At 43.6% G+C, this 22,098-nt stretch overlaps 1 protein-coding gene and 1 long non-coding RNA gene across 6 annotated transcripts in view; both read right to left on the reverse strand.

The window, feature by feature from the left end:
• Window positions 1-10,686, reverse strand: part of SHOC2 (SHOC2 leucine rich repeat scaffold protein) — a 59,949-nt gene extending 49,263 nt beyond the window's left edge. The window contains exons 1-2 of one of the 4 annotated variants that reach the window (XM_086900918.1): window positions 10,558-10,644; window positions 9,683-9,833 (exon numbers count right to left, since the gene is read on the reverse strand). The gene's annotated coding sequence lies outside the window, so the exon portion shown is untranslated. Of the gene's footprint in view, window positions 1-9,682; window positions 9,834-9,952; window positions 10,017-10,557 lie in introns of those variants that run through there. The other 3 variants (XM_086900917.1, XM_086900919.1, XM_023929849.2) reach the window with 3 other exon arrangements.
• A 1,216-nt stretch (window positions 10,687-11,902) lies between these two features.
• Window positions 11,903-21,112, reverse strand: LOC111931310 (uncharacterized). Of its 2 annotated transcripts, XR_015290174.1 has the most exons (5): window positions 19,312-20,856; window positions 18,432-18,563; window positions 17,010-17,097; window positions 16,693-16,855; window positions 12,796-12,989 (listed from the first exon to the last, which is right to left on the reverse strand). It is a non-coding gene; the product is annotated as an uncharacterized LOC111931310 (long non-coding RNA). The 2 variants fall into 2 exon arrangements; XR_015290173.1 differs by lacking the exon at window positions 17,010-17,097 and having other exon boundaries at window positions 11,903-12,989; window positions 19,312-21,112.
• Window positions 21,113-22,098: the final 986 nt, after the last annotated feature.

Below are 22,098 nucleotides of genomic sequence, written 5' to 3' on the forward strand. Positions count from 1 at the left end.
TCTGGCAGCAAGGAAAATGAGAGGCCAAACAAATCCTAAATGCTGTGATTCTGGACTAATCATCACTATAATACATCAATAAAAACTTTATTTTGGAGTAGCTACCTGAAAAGTGGTCAAAAACTGGTGAAGAGATTATTTTCAGCATAATTAATTCTATTCTATTAATCAGGTTCTGCCCATTTACTTTTGGTAACTGAAGAACAGCACATTTGTAGTGGATGAATATATACACACACCTCAAGTACTTATGGAAGAGCCATCGAAGTGGAATCCCACATAAGAAAATTTGTTAAATTAGTTCCTTAGTTCCTAGTCTCTTTTAGTTGTAAACCAGGCTATACCACACTGAATTTACAATTTTAATGAATTTTAAAAATCATAACTAAGATATATCCAGACCTGTTGCCCATCTCACCCTCCACTACATGAGAAAGTTGTTTAGACAGGAAAGAAAACTTAACTCTTGGAAGGAATTTAAAGAGTCTCAGCAGTAATTCAATACTCTGCACCTAGATGACTTGAAATTCAGTCCATGAGCTTTTACAGCCACATACAACCCAAGCAGAACGTTTTGCTCTTTTTGCTCACATGACATACAAGTGAGCAGTGGTTCTATCACTGGAAAAGTACATGAGAAAGTTCAAATCATTATTAATCTCGAGAATTTAGAAATGGCAACTTGAAAGTTACACTCACGTACAAACATTCCACGCTCTCTCCCCCTACTTTTATTGGAAAACTTTAATACCTCTAGACTTGCAAACAGAGTAATTCAATGATGGAAGCATACCAGTTACTTGGAAAAAGTTCAGGCATGCATACATACCTGAATGTGTGCATTAGGATGAATGGAAGCAGGATACTTCATCTTACCTCAGGATAAGGCAATACAGACAAGCAGTAGCAATGAGTAGCTTTCATGCTCTGTACACCCTTTTGCCTTGTATTAACTTGTTTCCATGTCACAAAATAAGACATTTACAGCCAAGATTAAAAAAAAAAATTATTCTGGACCATTTCTTTTTGTCAGAAGATATTCCAACTATTAATTATGTAGCTTCAAAGATGAATAGGGAGCAAAAATCACGTTGTAAAAGTGCAAAGCAACATGAAAATCAGTAGAAGCAGCTCTAGAGCATACTTTAAGATTATCAAGGTATACAATGATCAGCTTATATTAAATGCTTCTGAAAGACAGACAGCAAGCTGGCCCAAAGAACTAACAGTTTGCAAACTGTGGAAGTCTCACTGCTAACATAAAGCAGGTTTAAGCAGAAAAAACAAAACAAATCAGTTTCAGGAGACACTGAAAATCACAGGACTGAAATCTGTGGCAAACACAGATATTTCTCATTCCAAGACTTTACAGGTTGAGAACACAAAGATTTGCCTACAGAGAATGAGGGTGTATGTCCATAGTTTATATACACCACGAGCTTTGAAGTTGAGAGCACCTCTATTTTAGTAGTATTAATACAGAGGACCATTAAGAAATAAGAGGTCACATACAGACTACAACCATTTCAGGATCCTTTCAGGCCACATGACTACTTGTTACCACACTGCACATTCAAAGATGCAACACGCTACTCTCCATGGTCCCCACAGCCAACAAAGATCTCGCTGCAGCCATGGTTTTGTGCCCATTTGCCTTGCTCCACCTTCCACTTGGCTGGGAGGAGTGAGGAGTCTGGGGTTGGGATCCACCTCTGTTCCTCAACCATGGTGAGCTTGGCATCTCTATGCCATGTCCCAGGACAGGGTTTCAGCTCCCGCTGGCTTACAGGAAGGAAGGCAGAGCTGTCCCACTGCCACAGCTGCTGGTAAAAATCTCCCCTGCAATTTGTGCCTTAATTTCTGCAATGAAACAGGGATAGTGCACATCACATACAAAGGCAAGAAAGTTTATTCAAGACTATAAAAGACTACAAGGTCTTTTTGGTACTGCAACAGCAAATTCAGAAATAACCATGATTTTCTCAGGGCTTCTGAAGCAGAACACCTCACCAAAGGCAAATGTACATCTGGAGATGTGAGCAGCTGCTCCAGAAGAGAAAAACTAGTTCCTTGTTCTCCTCTCTCTATCTTTCATTTTTACACAATCTGATTTTGAGAAAAACATTTGGGTTTTTGTTACCACAGGAGGGCAGGAGCATGTAATGCTCCTGTCGATTTCTTCTTAGAGACAGCAGAACAAACAGTGGGAGCTGGAATGCAGAAAGAGCCAAGTCAGAGACCCGGAGCATGATGAAAATTCAGTCCTACCAGCGGAGTTAACTGCTTGTTAATGAAGGCGTATGCATCCCATCTGCTGACTACAGAAGAGCTGGAATGGTTTCAAAAACAGCCCAAGACAGACATACCATCAAATATGTGATGTGAACATTGTGATCTATACTCAGAAGTTTACCCCATGGATTTTGGCAGGCCGAGCACAGACCCAGACACACACGGGCACTGAGACGACAGGACAGGAACTGTGTCCATGTCACACGTTAATTGTCACTGCCCAGTGAGAACAGCAACCCTTCCACTGGAATCTGTTTGTTCATTAATTCTCATTTCAGGAGAAAGTTCTGGCTTGCACCCAGCAGCTAATTGGTTCAATAAACAGCATCTCGGTTTAGAAGAAGAAAATATGATACTACAGTGAGAGCATGTAAATGAAACCTCGATATCTGGGTATGACTTAAGGCTTCTCCAAAGAGCTGCACTGTAAAGAGATAAGTTTTAGAAGACAAGACAGGATACAGTCTAAATGCAATAACAACTGCCAGCATTTATCTGAAGAATTCTTATGGAGAAAAGATAAATTACTACTGTAAAGATGTCCCTAACAATAACCTAAACCACAGAAAATAAATTTATGGATGAAATCATGGCAGGGAGACACACAATCTATCTTTTTGTATTTAAATTCTGAATTACAACTCATAGGTATAATATTTAAACTTTTGTTCCCTTCTAGCTAGGCCTGCCACACACAATGTGCTATAAAGAAAGCTGCCAAACAATTTTTTGAATATTCCAAAAAGCAAATATGTAGCCCACCATGAAAAACAAATACAATTACCTGAAATCTGTGATCATCTGCACAGTGTCAGAGAGTTCAAGAGACCTGGACAGACTTACCAAAACAAAATCTGCTGCACAAAAACAAGTTCCCAGGTATCCATTTGTGCTATTTACTAATATGAATTTCCCTTTTCATGAAATCTAGAATTTTAAATTCAATAAAGCTTATGCAACTTCTAGTATTATAAAATTATCTTTAATAAGTAGTATTTTTGGTTTTGTAAGTACTGAACAATAGCCATTAGATTTGAAGAACTATTAGAAAAGTAATTGCCACAGATTTAACATATTAACAAGAACATTTGAGCTGAAGCTTCATTTAACCCATACATCCCTTCAGTAAGAAATTTGTGCAAATCACTCCAAATGATGCATATTATATATGCTTGGCTTCAAACCCTTTGATTGTACAATCATTTCTCTACATGAACCATTTTTAAAAGTCATATACTTTAAGTGCTACATCAGAAGCAACAACAAAATGGGTTTTCATGGTAAATCCTTCATATTCTGCTATGATCAGCATTTTGCAGGACTACACAGATGAATTCTCTGTTAGCCCTTCACTTCCTTGTTTAGGAGGTCACTTTTGTGCACTATTTCTTTTTATAAAGATCTATTTTTGACTGCAGTGGACTTTTGTTTACATATTAAGCCACCTGATGCCTCCAGGAGACATATAGTTTGCTAGTGAAGTCATTTTCTCTCTGCTACACACCGTGACTCCGTGTAACTACACGCTTCTAAACAGGAGTTGGTATTTGCAGCAATCTGCAAAAGACTCCTGGCTGTGCAGTTATCCCTTGTAATTAAAAGAAATGCACAGTTCTGCTTTTCTGCAGCGGAGGGGGAAGGGGAATATAACAGAGCACAAAACTCTAACACCACAGTTTCAGAAACACAGCTTCTCATCTAATGAAGGGAATAATGATCGCTCAATTATTTCTTTGCCTTGGACAACTGCAGGTTGTTTGGGGGTGCTGAGTTAGGAGAGAAGCACAGAGAGATTACAAGGTGTTTCAGTTTTTTTTTAATGAGGATGGAATAGTGCTAGATTAGGTCTAACACAAACAAAGCAATAAGACTGAAGCTAAGAGTCGAAACTTTTCCATGGCACAATGTACTTTACTCAGCACCTGCAGTTGCACTATACACAGAGCTTTAGCTAATTACCTACAGACTAACTACTACCTTCACTACTGTGCAATATAAGCTTTAAGTTGTGACACACTGAATAGCCTTCTTTTGTTTAAAAAAAGAAAAATAGATGCAACAGTTAAGAAACAGTACAAAAGAGCACTTTTTTTTCTGCTGTAAGCATTTTGACACAACAGGAGTATTTCCTCCCAGGACAATTCCTGATAACCACGATTAATGCTGTGTATTACAAAACAGATTATGACTTACAGCATCAAAAAATTTACAACAATCAGAAATCTTATTATATAGGAGAGTGCACAGTTCACGTGCTACAATTTCCCAGACTACCAGTACTGACAGTCACAGGACAGAAGCCTCATAACAAAGAGAAAGCAAAATCCCCTATTTGCCAAGATTTTAAATGGCTGGGACACAGGCAAGAGAAAGGAAAAGAGAAAAGTTCGACTCCCCACGATCACTGCTGCACCTCAGCTACAAACAAATATCAGGCCCTGGTTGTTTTGGCTGCCAGTCAGGTATTTCTTCATAAAATTAATAAATACACTTTTTTCTTCCCAGTCAAAACAACATGCCAGACCAATGGATTGCTGTGACCATTCAAACCTGTCATGAAACAACTCTTAAATTTCTGACTTAATACTAATTTCTATGCGGATGGAGACACTGAAAACACAGATATAAATACAACAGCAAATCCTCAAGTAGTTTTGCCATATTTTTACTGTACTAAACCAACATTATCTGTAATAGCTAAGAGATAATTAAAATCCATATATATCTGTACATGGAGTATAGACACACTACAGCTTAGTGTTCACAGGTATTAGGGTTTCAAGATTATTTTTATGCTTTCACATAACGTTATTTAACCTTGCATTTTCATGCCAATCACTATAAATAGTTATTCTAAACTTCTAATAGACAATTTTTTTACAGGATAAGTGTTAAAAGTACTGTATTATAATAATACATATGTTGTTTGCAGCACTATGAAGAATAATTCATATATAAGTGAATCATCAATCATCATATAAAAGTCCTAAGTAAATTTAGGATTCCTGCAATACTATCACTCACTGTTTCAGAAAACAGTTTTTGTAATTTTAATTCCTACAACAAGCTCATTCTGCATATCCTTAACCTGAATAACTCATACTGCTTTAATACGTGCAAACAAGTGCAAGAGTGACAAGCTACCAGCATCAGCTATATTAAAAAAAATACCTAACATTTGATTTAAAACATACCTTTCTTGCTCCAGTTTTCATACACTAAACCACATAAAACAGAGTGAACCCTAGGATTAAAATGGATTAGCCAAAAAATATAGTTTCATGTACTACCCTTCCCAAAATTTGATACATTACATTAATAACAAGTCTATAGCCACAAGAAAAGCTGGCATTCTCTGATGATATTAAAAAGTCTCTATGCATCTATTAATCACTAAGAGTCAAGTACGTGATACTAATCACTGTTCTTTTGAACAACTCTGTAAAGCAAACTTTTGAGAGATAGGTGATGGCAATCTGCCACCAGTTCCCAAAAAGAGTGTCTGCTTTCAGTCACATCCCTGTATCGACACTTGAAATAAGTCAACAAATGTTTCAGCACCAAAACAACGGTGGCACAATGTTCCACATTCCTTATGTAGAAAATATTCTCACAGGCATCCATAGGACTTCTGGAATTAATGCAAAACGAAATCTCAAGCAAACATGTTTTGCAACCCCAAATATAGTGAGTTTAGAAATAGTTGGTGAAAAACTGCTCAAGCTCGAATTTTTTTTGCCTCAAAGTGCATGTATCAACCTGTGGGCTGAAAGGAGTGGGAGACTAGAACATGGCTAAGTTAAAATTGCACCTCATCACAAACAAGCCTCACTATTTAATAAGGATGCACTTCAGAACCCCTCTCCAAAGCAATACCAACCGCGAAGATCTGTGCTACAGAAAGAACCTATTTTAAAGCCCAGCAGTCAAAGCAGTGAGTGAATTGAGATGTGCTGCAATATTTATGCAGCCATTATAATGCAAATGCAGAAGGTATTAGAAAGGCTATTTGCATTGGTGCACAGCCCCTTCAGTCTGCGCACAAAGCCGAGAGAAAGAACAATTAGGATGCATGCATAACAAAAAGCCTCCGAGCACAGGGCAGGCAGGTCCACTGAACCGGATACAATATCTACGGGATCAACAGGGCTCCATGGAAATACTGTCTGCTGGATCACACCGTACCTCTTGCTCATACTTAGAATATGAAGCGTCCTTGGGCACAAAAGCACGCAGAGGATTAGCACAGCAAAGGTGAGAGCAAGCTACAACCAATTTAATGCGAGCACCAGCCTCATGTCTCACAAGAGAGCAACTGGGCTGGAACACAGCTCCATCCCCAGGGCTGCTCCTCTCGGCAAAACCCCACCACCACTAACACACAGCAGCAAACTTTCAACTGGGCTAAAAAATAATAATAAAAAACGAGTACATACTTTCCTGTGGAAAAAAAAAAAAAAAAAAAAAAGAAAAAAAAAGCTCTCCAGCTCTGGTTGAGACAGAAAGGGAGGCAGCCGTGCAAACCAGGATCTAATGCACATCCACTCTGAGAACAGACTCCGCTTTTGTAGAGAAAGCAAAAAGCAAACTAATAAACTCAAGTAATTCGTTTTTATTTTTCCGACGTGTACACCTTAATGGTAAAACAATACTAAAACAACCAAGTACACAGGCAAGCCAGATTGTTTTAAGAAGTTCTTTGACCGTACATCCTAATATTTATCTACACCAATTCACAGCCTCTTAATATATCCTCACACCAGTCAGCGTGTCTGCAATTATTTGATGGGCTCTGTTTTCTCATTTCTCTTGTACAGCAATACAGATAAAGTACTTCTTAAACTGCGACAATCTTAAAACAGTCTAAAATCACCACGCGGCACAAACTTACTTTTTAAAAGAAATTATAAACTGTCCATAATTTCTGTACAAAAGATACATTACCTGGATGTTAATGATGGAAAAAAATCTTAGTAATTAAAATTCCCTTTTCATCCTCGGTATATTGAAAATGTCTTTATTGAACCAAGTTTGTGTTGGAGGATTCCCAGATTTATAATAGTACGTGATGTGTCTTTCGCAACAGAGTCAAGGCAAAGCAATGCAGCAAAAAACAAGCAAATTAAGGTCAATGGCTACTACTGCAAACATTACCATGCTTATTATAACAACCTGTTACATTTTATCCCGGTCCATTTTGTAATACAGCAAGACCACTGTATCAAACAGACCGGACTAGGTCAGCCAGTACGGTTCCCACGAAAAACGAGTTCTTTCTATCTGTATCATCAGTTGTAACTAGCTTTTTAATCTTCACTGCTCTGTCCTCCCCAGCCCTCTCACACACACACAAACCCACCAAAAAGTCAGAGGCAGAAATATCTGCTCTGAGATGCAGTTGCATACAGTTAAAATAAATACAAGGTATTACGATGACAGAACAGAAAGCAAGCCTTCAATTAGAAGAGCATCCACTGAAAAATAAAACCAAAAGCAATGAGCCTCGAAGCGTTCTGGGTGGGAAAAGCCACTGGCCATGCTAAACGGGAGGGTATGGCGGGCTGGACATGAGGGTATGGCACCAGCTTTTCCTGCCCCAGGAACAGCACAGACACCCCAAACCCAGGTGCTGAGGAGGGCAGGGGCAAGGTGGGCACCAGGGACAGCCATTCCTGTGGTGTGACAACGTTGTCCTCCCCTCCCAGGCAGAGAAGTTTTCATGTTCCCTCAGACACAAAGGCGAACCTGCTCCTTAGAGAGACACAGCTCTTTCCCAGCACCCACCCAAATTCTCCACAGTGGTATTTTGGAACCACTGAGGTCTCTCAAAGGCAGTTTAATTTCCTTGCTACCATACTAAACCTTCCCAAAACAGAGCTTTGTTATTCACTGGGCTTCCTCAGCCTTGTCAAGAGGGGACCGCAGAACCTGATCCTTATTGCAAACATGCAGAAGATGCTTTGACAGCCCAAATTCAATTACCATGCATGAGCACCGTGCCCACATGCAAACACCTACATCCACCCATCTCACGGGTGCTGGACACAGGTCAGCAGCTGCCAGCTCACACGGTGACAAGCCAGGACCGCCACACACACGCTGCTCCAGCAGAAACAAGCTTTTCTAGAAAGCCACAGCCAAGTTACAATCAATCCAAGGGCTTCCTAAAAGGCATACGCACAGCAGAGATCTTGCAAGCAATTAATTTCTGTACATAGGCTAACAGCGCAGGAAGACGGCTGGAGAAAATATTCCTCGTCTGAAGGAATCCCTTCAATCACACAAAATTCCTGGAGGAGAATACACCAGTCAGTGCGATTTAAGTGTCAACATAACAAAGGAACGCCCCTCCCAGCACCTCCTGCCTTACAGATATGCCACGCTGCACCGGGAACAGCAGCTACTCACAACCAGAACTGCTCATCCACCCTCCCTTGCCATCACCACAAACAAAAAAATGCTGGGGACTGTTTCTAGAAAGAGCAGATAGAGGGACGTGGAAGAAGTCAGCATCCTCTTTGAGGATCCTTCAGTGTTCCTTAAAGGAAGGCTGTGGACACAAGGAGAGCTTTGTCTGGAATCATCTTTGTGTATTTCAAGGTTACATATAAAATTAGTTTTGCCTAATATACATGCTTTGCCTTGCCACATGTACAGAAATGCTCATGGCTAAAAACAGCTTAAAATTAAAGGAATACAGCTTCAAATTAGTAAAATAATCTCCCATTTTACTCATCCAGAGCAAAGAATAATTATATAGAAAAATAAAATAGCAAAATCCGAAACATTCAAGGGGAATTAAAACGATAAGGGTGTTACTAAAATTAAAATGTATGCACAGTAGTGTAATAATAAATTCATAAGATACTGTAAAGCTTTCCCAAAACCAGACTAGGTTTATATCAAGATCACCATACAACATATGCCTGAAATATGTCTGTAAATAAGTGTGATTTAATTTGACCACCACCTACTTTAAGCCCTTGATTTTATAAATAGAAGTATATCATAAAGACTAGCGATTAAAAAAAAAACAACAAAAAACAAACAAACCAACACACACAGCTTAGAAGGTAAAAAGAACACTATATAAAGTCAAACATGCAAACAAGAAATAGTAGAAAATTAAGAGCCTGAAGGTAATTACTGAAACCATCTTAATTTCTATTCTAGTAGTCAAAAAAAATCCCCACCAAGTACTGCAGCAATGACAATACACAAAATTACAACTCCTTGATCATGAATATTCTGCCTCAAAAGTCTGCACATGTGCAGATCTCAACGTTTCCACAGTCCCATCTCAAAAACACAACTTAAAAATTACCAGCGCTATTTCAGCACTTCGCAATTGTTTTCTCACACACTGTGACTTTTTATTCCATGTCAATACCTGCTCCTAAATAGGATGGACAAGTGAAGCAGCAACACAGTTTCACCAAACTTCAGCTCTGCTGAATTGCTGTGTAGCTCACGCCCAGTCGCAATTTTAGTCAACGCGGCCGTTCACCTTACTAAGGTTACTACAGCTTTTGAAGCATTTCCTAGAGAAAGACACGAACAACTCGGTGAAGACGCCTTCTACAGCCACAAATACACGCGGGAAGCTGTCACACAGCTTTTGTCTATCACACCTCTCTGCTTTAAATACCGGGAAAATCACCTGGCTAGACAGGAAGGCGACGACTTTTGAAACCGGGTTCTGTCTCTGTGGCTCCATCAGAACCGCCACAATAAATACATGGGGTGAGACAGGAAAAGAGCCTCACGCCTGTGCGAGAGGGTGGGGGACCGCACTGACACGGGCAGAGGCAGCTGCAATCATTACCCGCACGCCGGTAATCATTACCCTGAGCGCCACTGCCACTACACACACACCAGTTCGCTTCAATTCCTCAGTGCCAGCTCTCGGCACCGGGAGCTGGCGGGGAGGAGGAGAGGTGAGGCTGTAAGACGGAGCTTCCTCCTTTCTTTTTGTTGTTATTGTTGTTGTTGTTGTGGCGGTCGCTGCCATCGCCCGGCAGCCCCTCGGCCGAGCCCCGCGGGGTCGATGGCCGCCCCCGGCCCGGCCCAGCCCGCCCCACCTGCGCCGGGCCCCGCGGACCGGGCGGGGCGGCCCCGCCGGGGCGGGCACGGGCTCCCCGCCGGCCGCCCCCACCTGCGCCCCGGCCCTCCCCGCCTTTGTGCCCGCGGCCTCCCGCCGCCCCCGGCCGCCGCCCGCTGTCAGCTGCCGCCCGGCCGAGCCCCCCCGGCCCGCCCGCCCCGTACCGTGCGGCTCCGCCATCCTCCCGCGGCGCGCTCGGCACCCGCTCCGCGCCCGGCCCTGCCCTGCCGGCCACCGTCTGTGCGCACCGAGCCGTCACGGGACCGCCCGCCCACGGCCCTCCCGCGGCACTCGGGGCGGGCCCGCCGAGCGCGGACACCGAGCGCTTCCAGGTTACGGCGGAAGCGCCGCGTCGCCCGTGGCGACGGCGGGAGCGGGGCCGAGCGGAGCCGGGAGCTCCCGCAGCCAGGGCCGGCTCCCCGCGGGACTCGGACAGGGCTCCCCTGCGTTGTCCCGCCACCGATCGCGGCTCCCGTGGGTGGGTCCCCGGCCCCGCACGCCCCGTTGAAAGCTGCCGGCGTGTCCCCGGGTGAGGAGGGCAGCCCGCAGCTCCGTCGGTGACCCACCGCAATTCATTAAAGTGTTAGAACAAACAGGACGTGTTTTCCTGCCGTTCCAGCAGCGGAGCTGGCCCCCAGCGCAGGCAGGACCAGGAATGCCGGTGGGATGGGTTGGTGTGGAGCAGCTCCCCTCAGCGCTGGGCGCTCGGGCACAGCCGCCCGCCCTCGCTGCACGGCGCCTCCAGGGCTGAGACAGCGCCGGGAAAATGAACGTGGGACCGCGACATTCCAGAGTCTCCTTTTTCGACAAAATCGGGACTGTCCCCAGCTGGCAACTACTGTAACCTCGCACCAATTTGCTGACACGTCTTTCTGTAGGACATATCTCATGCTAAGTCCAGCCAAGCTGCCTTTGTACGGGATACGAGGGAGCTGCAGGAAAGGGCAGCAGCCGTTCTGAGGGTGACAACCACACCTCTGTGTAGACAAACACACTCAAGTGTGACAGAGCGCCTGCCGTCAGTTGCCCTTTCATTTAGGATGGTCTTTAAAAGCAAGTTCTTTGACGACTTGTTAAAACAGATCTTTCAGTATTTTGCTGAGAAAGGTTTAGCTTTTTGATGCTAAGTTCTCAGGTGGTTGCAATCAGTTCCCCTTTCAAGCCTAGATGGATTCTGCACCGTAGTAGTATCTCAACTTTATAACTTCTAAAATACGTTCAAATTAATAGGAGTCTACTAATTGATCTCAGTACTTGCTAGTCTGGACTGGTCCCACAGGTCACGTTCAGCAGCTACTTCAGCAGAATCAAAACCATGTGTAAATTTGGGAGCCATTTCCTACATCAGATAGTCAAATCTGAGAATCTGCTATTTCCACCAGATTTTTTACAACTTTTGGCAATCATCTGGGCTGGTTTCAGTGAAACAAGGCTATTCACATTCAATTATCAAATACCAAAATTCTGCCAATTGCCTTTGTGTGAGTCTTTGACAAACCAGACAGTTCAATGTGGTTATGTGGGCTTTTACTAGTAAATGCTGGACAGCATTAAAAGCAGAATCAGATTTTTGGCATATTGGATCACAAGACAGAAAGCAGTTGACATTTCCTAGTGGTGATATTTCTTAAAATGACAGGATGTTTATTTGCTGTTATAAATCAGTAAAACTTCATTGTGGACAGTGCAGGATCCTCTCTAAGACATGCAAGTACACACTTTGTCTTGAGCCTGAAAAAATGTTCCTTGTGTGACTTAATTGAACACAGTCATTTGCACTAAAAGACTCTAGTGTTGCAGGGAGGATCCGAATGTTTTGTTGGCCGTGTACCTTTACATTTCTCAGGCCCTTTGTGTGCAAAGTGTCACTGCTTAGTTGCCTTAGCACTGAAATATTTACAAGGGATACATACTACATGTACTCTGGTTCTGTTAGAGTCTCTACTTCTGTTTCTACTCGCTTTGCTTTTAAAAAAATATTATTTGAAATCTAAAGAAATGTTGCTTTATACTCAAAACCCCTTGATTTGTTCTGAAAAGCTGATATAAAGCAGAGCAGGACAATTGTCACCAGAGATAAATCAGCCAAGAAATTTGCACTGGTAACTCCACCCTTCTGCTGCAAATCCTTAAATATGTCATATGAGATTAGACTGATACTATGGTAATACTTGTGCCAACAATCAGAACTAACAGACATTTTCGCAAAGGCAGAATTCATGCATGAAAGATTTGTTTTTAATCTGCCCAAATGGAGTAGTTAATTTTATACCCTCCTACTGGATGCTGGAAAGCTCAGCTCCAACCTACTCCCAGTCTCCATCAGCAATGTTTGTCCCCAGATCTCATTGGCACAAACTGTCCCAGAGCAGAAGGTGAATATAAGAGTACACAATCCTTACAAGTATTAGTGAAGGGTCTCTCAGGATCAGGAGACTGCTGACAGGCCTGTATTTTGAACCTTGGTTCAAAACTGGTACTGTGGCTACCTCTCCTTAAGACAGATCCACAGAGAGCAAGTCAGAGGTTCCTCGGTCTTTGTTGTCCCAGAAACCCCACAGGACTGTACAGGGACCATGAATTACTGCCATCCACACTGAAACAAGACAGAGGAGAAATATAATTAAAGGGCATTTCATAACCTACATGGTTCTGAATTAAGGTTTCACTGGCAATTTCATTTGGACATTGCCTAACTTTTAAAGGCTTGGCTTTGCAACATTCATAATGTTCCTGTAACACCTACAGCATTTCCTGTGCTCCTGAAAAGGACAGCTGTTGGTGCAGGATCATGCAGCATCACAGCACCTCCATGGGCCACAAGCTGTGTGTCCCCACCCTTGTGTGTCCAGCAGACTTCTGCCCCTTTTACTGACAGAGAAGCCGAAGTGGACTGTTATCCTCCATCCAGACCAGCAGCAGAGAGGGATGAGTGTTGAAATTTGGATTATTCAGTGGATTCATAAGACCATTCCTAAGGCTATTTAGTATTTACACAGTTGTTTCAAGCATGTTTCTACAAAACACTGTGATTTATTAGGAGCTAGCTCTTACACAATGAACTAAAATAAAGCAATTAATTAGTTAAGCTTGCTTAAGCCAACCACAAGATCAATCTAGGAACTTCAGAAGCATTTTTGACCGAATTCAAATACCTCTGATATATAGTCCCACTTGCCTTTTCTTAATTTAGTGGCTGCCAGACTAATGAATTGACCCTTTCTCCCTTGGTCATGTGGCCTTTTCACTACCTCCTCCCAACTGTAAAATTTTTGTCATCCAACTACCCAAAAGCCTGCTCTCCTCCCCCAGGCAGGCAGCTGCTGCTGCCTCGGCCAAGGACACTCAGCTCCAGTCATTTCTGCTGCTGGGGCAGACAGCACAAGAGGCAAATTCTTTGCTGGCTGAGCCAACATGTAGACCAGCCTCAGGGAAGCTCTGTTCTGCTTCCAGCCCTGCAAGTCAGGATGTCCCAGCAAGCACAGCCCATTGTGCCCCTTTCCACCCACATACCCCTCTGCTCTGCCCCATGTGGGGCTGCTTCCCACAGCTCTCCCCTGCTACCCTGTGCCCACCCCCACTCTCCACTTGTTCCTTCCCCAGCTTGTCCCTCCTTTCTTAATCTCCAACAGGGCCTCTAACTTTGGTTCCCCATGCCAGGTCCTAGTCCAGTCTCTTGTCTGGTTCTTCATGTCACTGCCTATCTACCTGACTTTCCACTCTCTTCATTCTTCTTTCCTTGTACTGAAGTTCTGTTGTGTCTTCTGTCTGCCCGTTCCTTGCCAACCAGTCTCAACATAAAACTCTAATTCCCAGCTGTTCTTTTTTTTCTTTCTGTATCTCAATCTCCCACTATCATGTCTCAAATCTCAAAATTTCATACTAGGTTTTACCTTCCTCTCATCTACACCTCAATCTATCCAGACTTTCCTTTCATTCCTTTCCCTTGAATTGTCAGTTTACCAGAAGTTTGGCTTCTGTCTCTTGGCCAAAGGTTGCAAGGGGTTTAGTTATTCTGGGGGAGAGAAGCAGGTTTTGAAGGCTGATGGCACAACAAATCCCACCAAATTTTATGAGCACCATACCCATCATGGAAATAGTATATGCCTTTGTCATTCTTTTCTGTCTTCCCCTCGAATAGCACCTTGGCTCCACCGCCTTGATTATGAGTAGGCAAAAACTGGGAAGGTTGGACCACTTGGCAGAAGGGGAGAGAGGGGAGAGAGGGAGAGAGGAAGGCACAGAAACCAAACCTGGAGGATGCACATGGAGAGTCAGAGCCCTTGTGAATGTCTAGAAGCTGATACTCAATGCACTGGCACACCAAGCTCTGTCCCATTGAAATCAGACTCTGACCCCCCAGAGCAAAAGCTTCTGCCTGGGCCAAGATGCCTTTGCAATACAAAGAAGGATGCAAAGAAGGGGAACCTCAAAATGTGCTTCTCTGTTGAAGGACTACAGTACAGTAAGATGGTGCTATTTTTACTGTCACTTCCTTTTGTATATTCAAGAGCCAGGTCTGCTTACTTGAGTGACAATAAATTATTTTTGCTTTTTTCTCCGATTGTTTTTACAAAGCAAATGTATGATAAAAGGACAGAGTACCTATGTTCTCAAAAACAAGCAGCACAATTTAGGATTTTAGAACTACCATGTAAAAACTAATTCGAGTCCTGCCAACTTCTACTTTCAACTCATTAGCCACCTATCCATGTCTGTTAGCAATTTTTTTAAACAGGCTTCATAGGTCTTACAAGAGCTCTTCCAAGTATAAACACATGACATATCAGGACTGAAGCAGCACATCCAGAATATCATGCATTAAGTTATTTTCTTATTTATTTGAATGCATACAGACTTTTTCCAGTATGTGCTGTGTCCTAACTGCCCCAAGGCCAGCAGTTCTTCAGTTTCTTTAGTGCAAGGGAAAACTGAAAATCCAGCAGGCTATCAAGCAAGCAAATCTTCAGTTATACAAACAGAGAGTCAACAAGTTCAAACAATTTATCTTTCAAAGTCAACATGACAAACAACAGAAACAAGCAAGAGCTTTTTCATTCACAACAGACAATAAACTGTATTTTTTTAATATAGCTATTCTAGACAGGATAGTAACAGCTGTTAGAAACTCCTATTTTTTTCTGCAGTGAAAGGCAGGGCAAATTAAAGGCTTCAGTTGCCTGTACTTTGAAAGGGGAGAAAGGCCAGAATGAAAACTCAGTAAAACTGAAACAGATGCTGATTATTCCAGCTCCAGTCAGGACAGCCATGAAGAAACTAACCTTTCTTGTTTTAATTTCCCTTTCAGGTACTTGCAAATCCATTTCTGACATCCCAGGGTAACTCAAAAGGACAAAGCAAGATCCAATAGGGCACTCTGTGCTCTTCTAGACAAGCTTCTCTTAGCTTTGGTCTGCAGCACCTGAATTTCAGTAGGTAGTGTGCCTTCCAAGGACTAACGACACCCAGGTCTAGTATAACTCCCACAACTAAGGGGCAAGAGGGGATGAGAATTCTCAAAAGTGGATTTAAATCTACAGAGGTTGAGCTTCCTCTGTAGTCAATAAGATAAGCCCTGTGCTTAGGCACTCTGAATCATATTCTGAAGAAATCACTTTTTCCATTGACCTCATGCAGACCCTGGGGAGTTGAGCTTTCCAAGGGAAAAGCCACTTCCTCCCCAGGAAAGTGCATTCAAGTCTAAGTGGCCCTGGGTTCGCCAGCTTTTCACATGCCTCACGAGCTGCTGGAGTGCTGTAGGTCTGTGCCTGCAGGTGGTACAAGGCATTGTCTACCATTGTACCTGTTTCCCTTGGCTCTCATGGCAGCCTTCTAAAACTGGCTGGCACCGGTACTGTGGTGTGGCTCAGATTTCATTTACACTGCATGTTGTTTCATGCCTTCAGAGATCCGTGGAGATTAGTACCAGGCTGACTGGAATGGCACGGTGGGTAGGAATGCGAGTGCAGCCCAAGTTTTTCTCTGCTGAACTTCATACGAGGGAATATTCTGACTCCATTCCACATAAAAGAGGGAGCAGGCTTCCACTTCCCCATCGTCCTCTCTGATCTTCCCGTTCTCAGCAGCCACAACAGAGCGGCAGTGTAGCCCCTCCTTCTGAGACAGAGCTTGACCACAACCATTTCTTCACTGCTATCATTTTTAGCTGATAAAAGTGTGAAGCCAAAGGAAGGAGGCTCCCGCAGTAGCCAAGAAAGGGGAAAGGTCTCTGGGAGTGGTGGCTCCAGGAAGGCAGAATTTTATTACAAGTTTTTTTGAGATTGCTGTAAACAACTCACCTGTGTCCTAAAAGTGGCTGGGAGTGGCAGCACGTCCATGCTGAGCTGTGTGAAACAGCTGCCCCTGCCCAGGCACGTATCACTGCCAGCAGGTTAACCCAGGCCACAGGCACAAGCAGTTTTCCTTGGGATAACAGCTTGTCACTGCTGCAAGCTCTGCTGCCTGAAATGTGGAGGAAGATGAAGATCAGCGGAATAGGAAAGTCTCCAGGAAAACAAACAAACAAACACAACCCTCGTTCACATCTTCACAATCAGAAAAATATTCTTTAAGAGTGACCCAGGAAGAAGGAGTTGAGTTTGAATAAAATATTTGCCTGTTGGTCTTAATAGCTGCAGCTCTGCTATTTTTTCTTCCTCTTGAGTGCCAGCAGGGATTGAGTGCTGGAGCCAGGGATGTATTTCCTGAAGGGTGACAAATAGCAATAAAGCCTAAAGTCAATTCCACACTGAAATTCTTACATAAATTTCTCCTTCCTGAAGAAACAAGATGGATGAAAAATAAAATCAGAAAGCAGTAAGAAATAAATAATCCTACAGTTCAGTTACAGGAAGTAAGAAGAACAGCCCCAAACTCCCCTCAGTCAGGGAGCCAGGCATTACAGGGAGTACACCTGTAAAGGGAGATTTCAGCTGAGGATTTCTAAATGAAATCCTGAAAATTAAGTCATTCAGATAGATCTTCCAAAAGGACCTAATGAAACTCTGTCTGCCCAGAGAGTGAGTGCCAGCAACCCTAACGTTTATTATTATCGTGGTAGTGCACTGGAGCCTTGATCTTTGCGGGGGGCTGTATAAGAAGAGTGTTCTGATTCAGAATCTGAAAGCCAAGTGTACCACCAGAAAAATGACACATATTTGTCACAGGCACAGGGAGCATGAGAGAAGAAAAGCAGTCAGAGTGCTGCCAGGTTTTTTAGAGGTCACATAGACAAGGAGAATGTTGGAGAGAGCTCAGAAAGATTATTTTTCAACACACATTATTAAGAGCCTGGTTGCAAGGATAGGAGGGAGCACAGAGATGTTTGAAATGGCAGCAGGTAGGCAGTGGAACTGCTGATGACCAGCTGATCTCAGGAAAAGAGCTGGTATCCCAGTAATACTGTGGAACAGAGGAACAGGAATGGGCTAGGGAAAGACAGATCTTGAAGAGGAAGGAGCAACACAGAGCAAAGGGCTAAGAACAGTCCCGCATTGTGAGGACAAGGGCTTGGTTATCCAAGAGTTTTCTTTCCCTCTCTTGTTTCTCAGGGGGAGGAGCGGTGTTTCAAGGGAGAATAATACAATCATTTGACTGTGTTGAGAGATTTATGGTTTGACTTTACCATGTGTTAAAATATTGATTCTCTTTCTAACATATGCTTGAGATATTGACAATAGTTTTTTTTTCTATAAAGAAGACTGACTTCTGCAAACAAAAGGTGGGACTTCATGGTAGGATGCAGCGAGGATGGGTTAAAACAAAGTGAAGTAAGAGAAGCACAAGTCTCGAATTTCTTCCACTCAATTAAATAAAGATAGCAAGAGAGACACTGAGCAGTGTGTGGCGGTGAGAAGCTGGAATAATTAAACAATAATCTGACAGACGGTGCACTTACGGGCAATTACAGCAAGCCTCTGCTGGCACTCCAGGGCATCAGGCCAAAGACTTAAGTGATTCAAACCACACAAGTAGAGCAGTAACCTCCTAGAAATGCCAGTGTAGAGCATTTGGCTTAGCAGCCCAGAATGGGACTTACATGGAGCCAGGTCTCTGCATTTACCAGGTGTTAGCAGGAAGAGCAGCCTGTCAAAAAGCTGTTTCTGTGTCCCTTGGATAATGCATTTCCAGGCACGTCTCCTTGCATTTTGCATACAGCTTGAGGATCCCACTGCATCAAACAACAAACTTAAAATAAGTATATTCAGAAAGCTCAACTGAAAAAAAATCATTTGTCTGTCATCTCCCTTTGAAAAACAAGGACTGGGTTAAACACCAAGCTATCAAGCTACAGGCTCTGAAGGCATTTGGGATTCCCGCAGGGAGACACGCCAGGCTTTCTGTTCCTTGCCTTACCCCACCCAGTAAACCCAAACCACCCTCCTCCTCCTGTCTCTGAAGCTGGGCTCCGTGTCCCATGGTACCACTCAGCAGCTTCAGGGACAATTGCATGAAATCTGCAGGTGTATTTCTGAAAGCACTGGGATGCATCGTTCACCAAATGCTGCCACACTACATTTCTGATCTCACCAGCACATAAACAAGCTCTAGAATTTTAGAAAAGAAGAAAAAAGAGATCCAAGTGGAAAGCAAACAGAGATCAGGTGCTGTTAAAAGCCTCCTAAACTGTCAACAAAGTATTTACTTAAACTCAGAACAGAAAGTCACCTTCAAGATAGGTAGTTCTCACCAAAGTGGCTTTCTTTTTAAACACCCCATGTCTGGAGCTACATGATTACACAGGACTCTGAACCAAATTTTTGCTTTTTAAAGTAAGGACTTGATTCCAGACTTTCTTGTCATATGGCAAACATGAACTTGAAAGGCTTAAAGAGCAGAAGGAAAATAAAAAGCATTTAAAATGTATAAAGACAAAAACCAAGCCTCACAAACAAATGGGACTGGCAACATTGCTTCACCTAAATGCTTTTTTCTTCTACTTAGTAGGAGATGTTTCTCAAGACTTGAAATAAGTGTTGTTTTGTATCTGCAGGGCTTTCAGCGAGCGGTTGCCAAATTACAAAACCCTCTGGATTCCAACAATGCACATCTCAGCTGTCTGCTGCACTCGGAGTATCTGGGAACAGGAGAAGGAAAACAAGCTTATCATTTATAAAATTATTGCTGGTTTTGTGGCTCTCTGCAGTGCACAAGAATAACTTGTTTGTGACATCAGTAAAATAAGGATGTGCAACCTAGAGCGCGTTGTCCTCTCCATGGATACCATGTTTAAGGTTTCTCAAGTAACACTGGGTTTCATCCCAACATCGAGCCTCAGGACTCTGGGAAGCTTCATGCCATGGGGACACAACTTGAGACCTGGGCACAAGGACAGTCTTGTTCTGACTTCTTCAGCCCCATGGAATGGCACCAAGATAATGCACTGACTCAGCACAGTCCCACTGCAAATGCACGGTGCTTTTCCCAGATGGAAGGGTTTTGGCAAACAGCTTCCCAGCTATTCCTGGCAACTCGAAAGGCCTGTGAGGGAAATGAATGGGTGCTTGAGCACATGTCAACCCCAGAGGCCAAAAAGCTCAAAAAATGGGGTATAACTATGCTTTCTTTAGCAGAAAAGATTGGATGCCTCATCTGTAACTGGAAAATTCACATTTTTTCTTGTTGTTTCTCTGCCAACACAAGGGGAGTTAGGTCCTCTATGAAATGCGCTTCCCTCCTCTTAACTATAGCCAACACCATTCTAGTGAATAAATACCAGCCTTACTCAAAACTAAACCCAGTCCTGTTTTTAAGGCACTTTGAAAAGTAGGATATTAAGCTGCATGCCCATGCCTCCCTCCTCTCTCTCATCCAGACCTCCCAATCAAGAAGGTGGTAACTATGATTTTTTTTCCCCAGGAAAGAAAAAAAAGGAAAGAGGTGTCTTAAAAACAGACTTACTAGAAACTGTTGAAAACAACCTCCACAATCACGCCTGTCCCAGTGCTATCAGCTTCCTAGATAGGCTGCCAAGCTGGCATTTGAGTAGCTAAGAAAATGGATCTAGTACAGGATGCCAGACTCCTCAGTCACTAAAATGCTCAAGTAACAAACTGAGTTGACCATTGTTTCTTATCACCAAGCAAACAAACCCTGTTGGCAGGAAAACTGCTTTTGGAAAGTGATTCCCTGCATGACTGAGATGGGCTCCAAATGCAAGTGTTCACATAATGCTGGACTCCAGGTCGCCACTGGCACTGTGAAGGACACTGGCAGAAAACCTGGCCTACAATTTGATTTCAACATCTTGCTTACAGCTCGTTTCTGTTGCTCTGCAGGCTGTATTTGCTACTGCAGGAATAACTCTTGCTTTCACAGTGCAAAATTTTCAGTCATAACTGGGTATTTTTATGTTCATTTTTAGCCATAGCCATATCTAAGATGCTGGATCTGTTCTTAAAAACAAACTGACAAACAATTACAAATTACTGATCTGAAAATTGCATGTACTCTTTAAAATGACCAAGTCTAAAAACATTCATCATAAAGCAGTGCCTTGCCTCTTCCCTTCCAGTCAGCGCAAAATACTGATTGGCACGCGGAAGAGCACATCAGACAAAGGAGCTTTTCCACTGAAATCAGTGGGAATGCTTCTGAGCACTTCAAAGGGTAAAGAAGGATGTCTCCAGCAAGCACATCTTATTTTACAGCCTCATCAATGCCAATCTTCTGACCTGAAAGTGGAATATGTGAGTAAAGAGAAAAAGGTCTGTGCTGCCCGGGACCAGCCCAGGAGTGTTATCTTTGGCCAGCTCCACAAAAGGCAGGAAGGAGGAGCCCTTCTCTCACCCTCTGTGGGCTCTGCTGGCCTCCAACCCAGCATCAGGCGTGGCTTCCAGCGAGGTGGAAGCAGGCTACCTGAGGGATTGTCAGCTTCCCACTCTAGGTTGCTTAGAGGAAAAAGGAAATGGCTCTGGAACAATGCAGACAGAGGCTTTAAATAACTATCAGAGAGGTGCTGCTTACTGGAAGTTTAAAGTTTTATCACTCACTACTTTCCCAGCAAACGTTGGATCCACCTGAGCTAGCAGAGGGAAGCATGCAGACAAGCACCACCAAGGCAGAATGGAAAAGGGTTAGCAAAGATCATTTTCTCCCTCATTTTACTCATCCACGGCCATTCCCTGTGCACAGCAAGAAGCCAGATCTCAATCCCAGAACACTGCAAGGAGCCATCCCCGCCTGCCAAGGCCAGGTTAGCAGGATTACCAGCCTGAACTGCCAATCCCCAGGCACACAGGGTGCGCAGGGCGTACAGGCAAGCTCATTAGCGAACTCTAAAATTACGACACATCCCGGCATCGGGGCTTGCTGGGGCATGGCCAAGGCACAGGACAGGTGAATCCCTCTCCGCCCATCCCGGGTCACACGCGGCTCCCCGCGGGGGTTTCCCAGGAAGCTGCTCCCGGTGGCAAAGATCCTCCAAAAGGCGGACCCCTGCGGGGGATCCCGGTGCACTGGCCCATCAGGTTCAGCCACTTTTAAACTCCCAGTGTTTAGAAAGAGAGCGGCTTTTACTGCTGTTTACATGTCAAACAGCAGCATGATTCACATCGTGAATCCCGAGGCGCTGCCTGGAAACGAAAACCGGGACGCGTACGCCCTGGCCACGCCCGTCTGCTGGACGGTGTCTGTTGGGGATTTTATTTACAGAAGCAGAAAATAAACCATAAAAGCGCCTCAAAGCCCGAGTTCCGCGGCGGGCC

The sequence above is a fragment of the Cyanistes caeruleus genome, chromosome 8, assembly GCF_971803275.1.
Source record: "Cyanistes caeruleus chromosome 8, bCyaCae1.hap1.1, whole genome shotgun sequence".
Taxonomy (NCBI): domain Eukaryota; kingdom Metazoa; phylum Chordata; class Aves; order Passeriformes; family Paridae; genus Cyanistes; species Cyanistes caeruleus.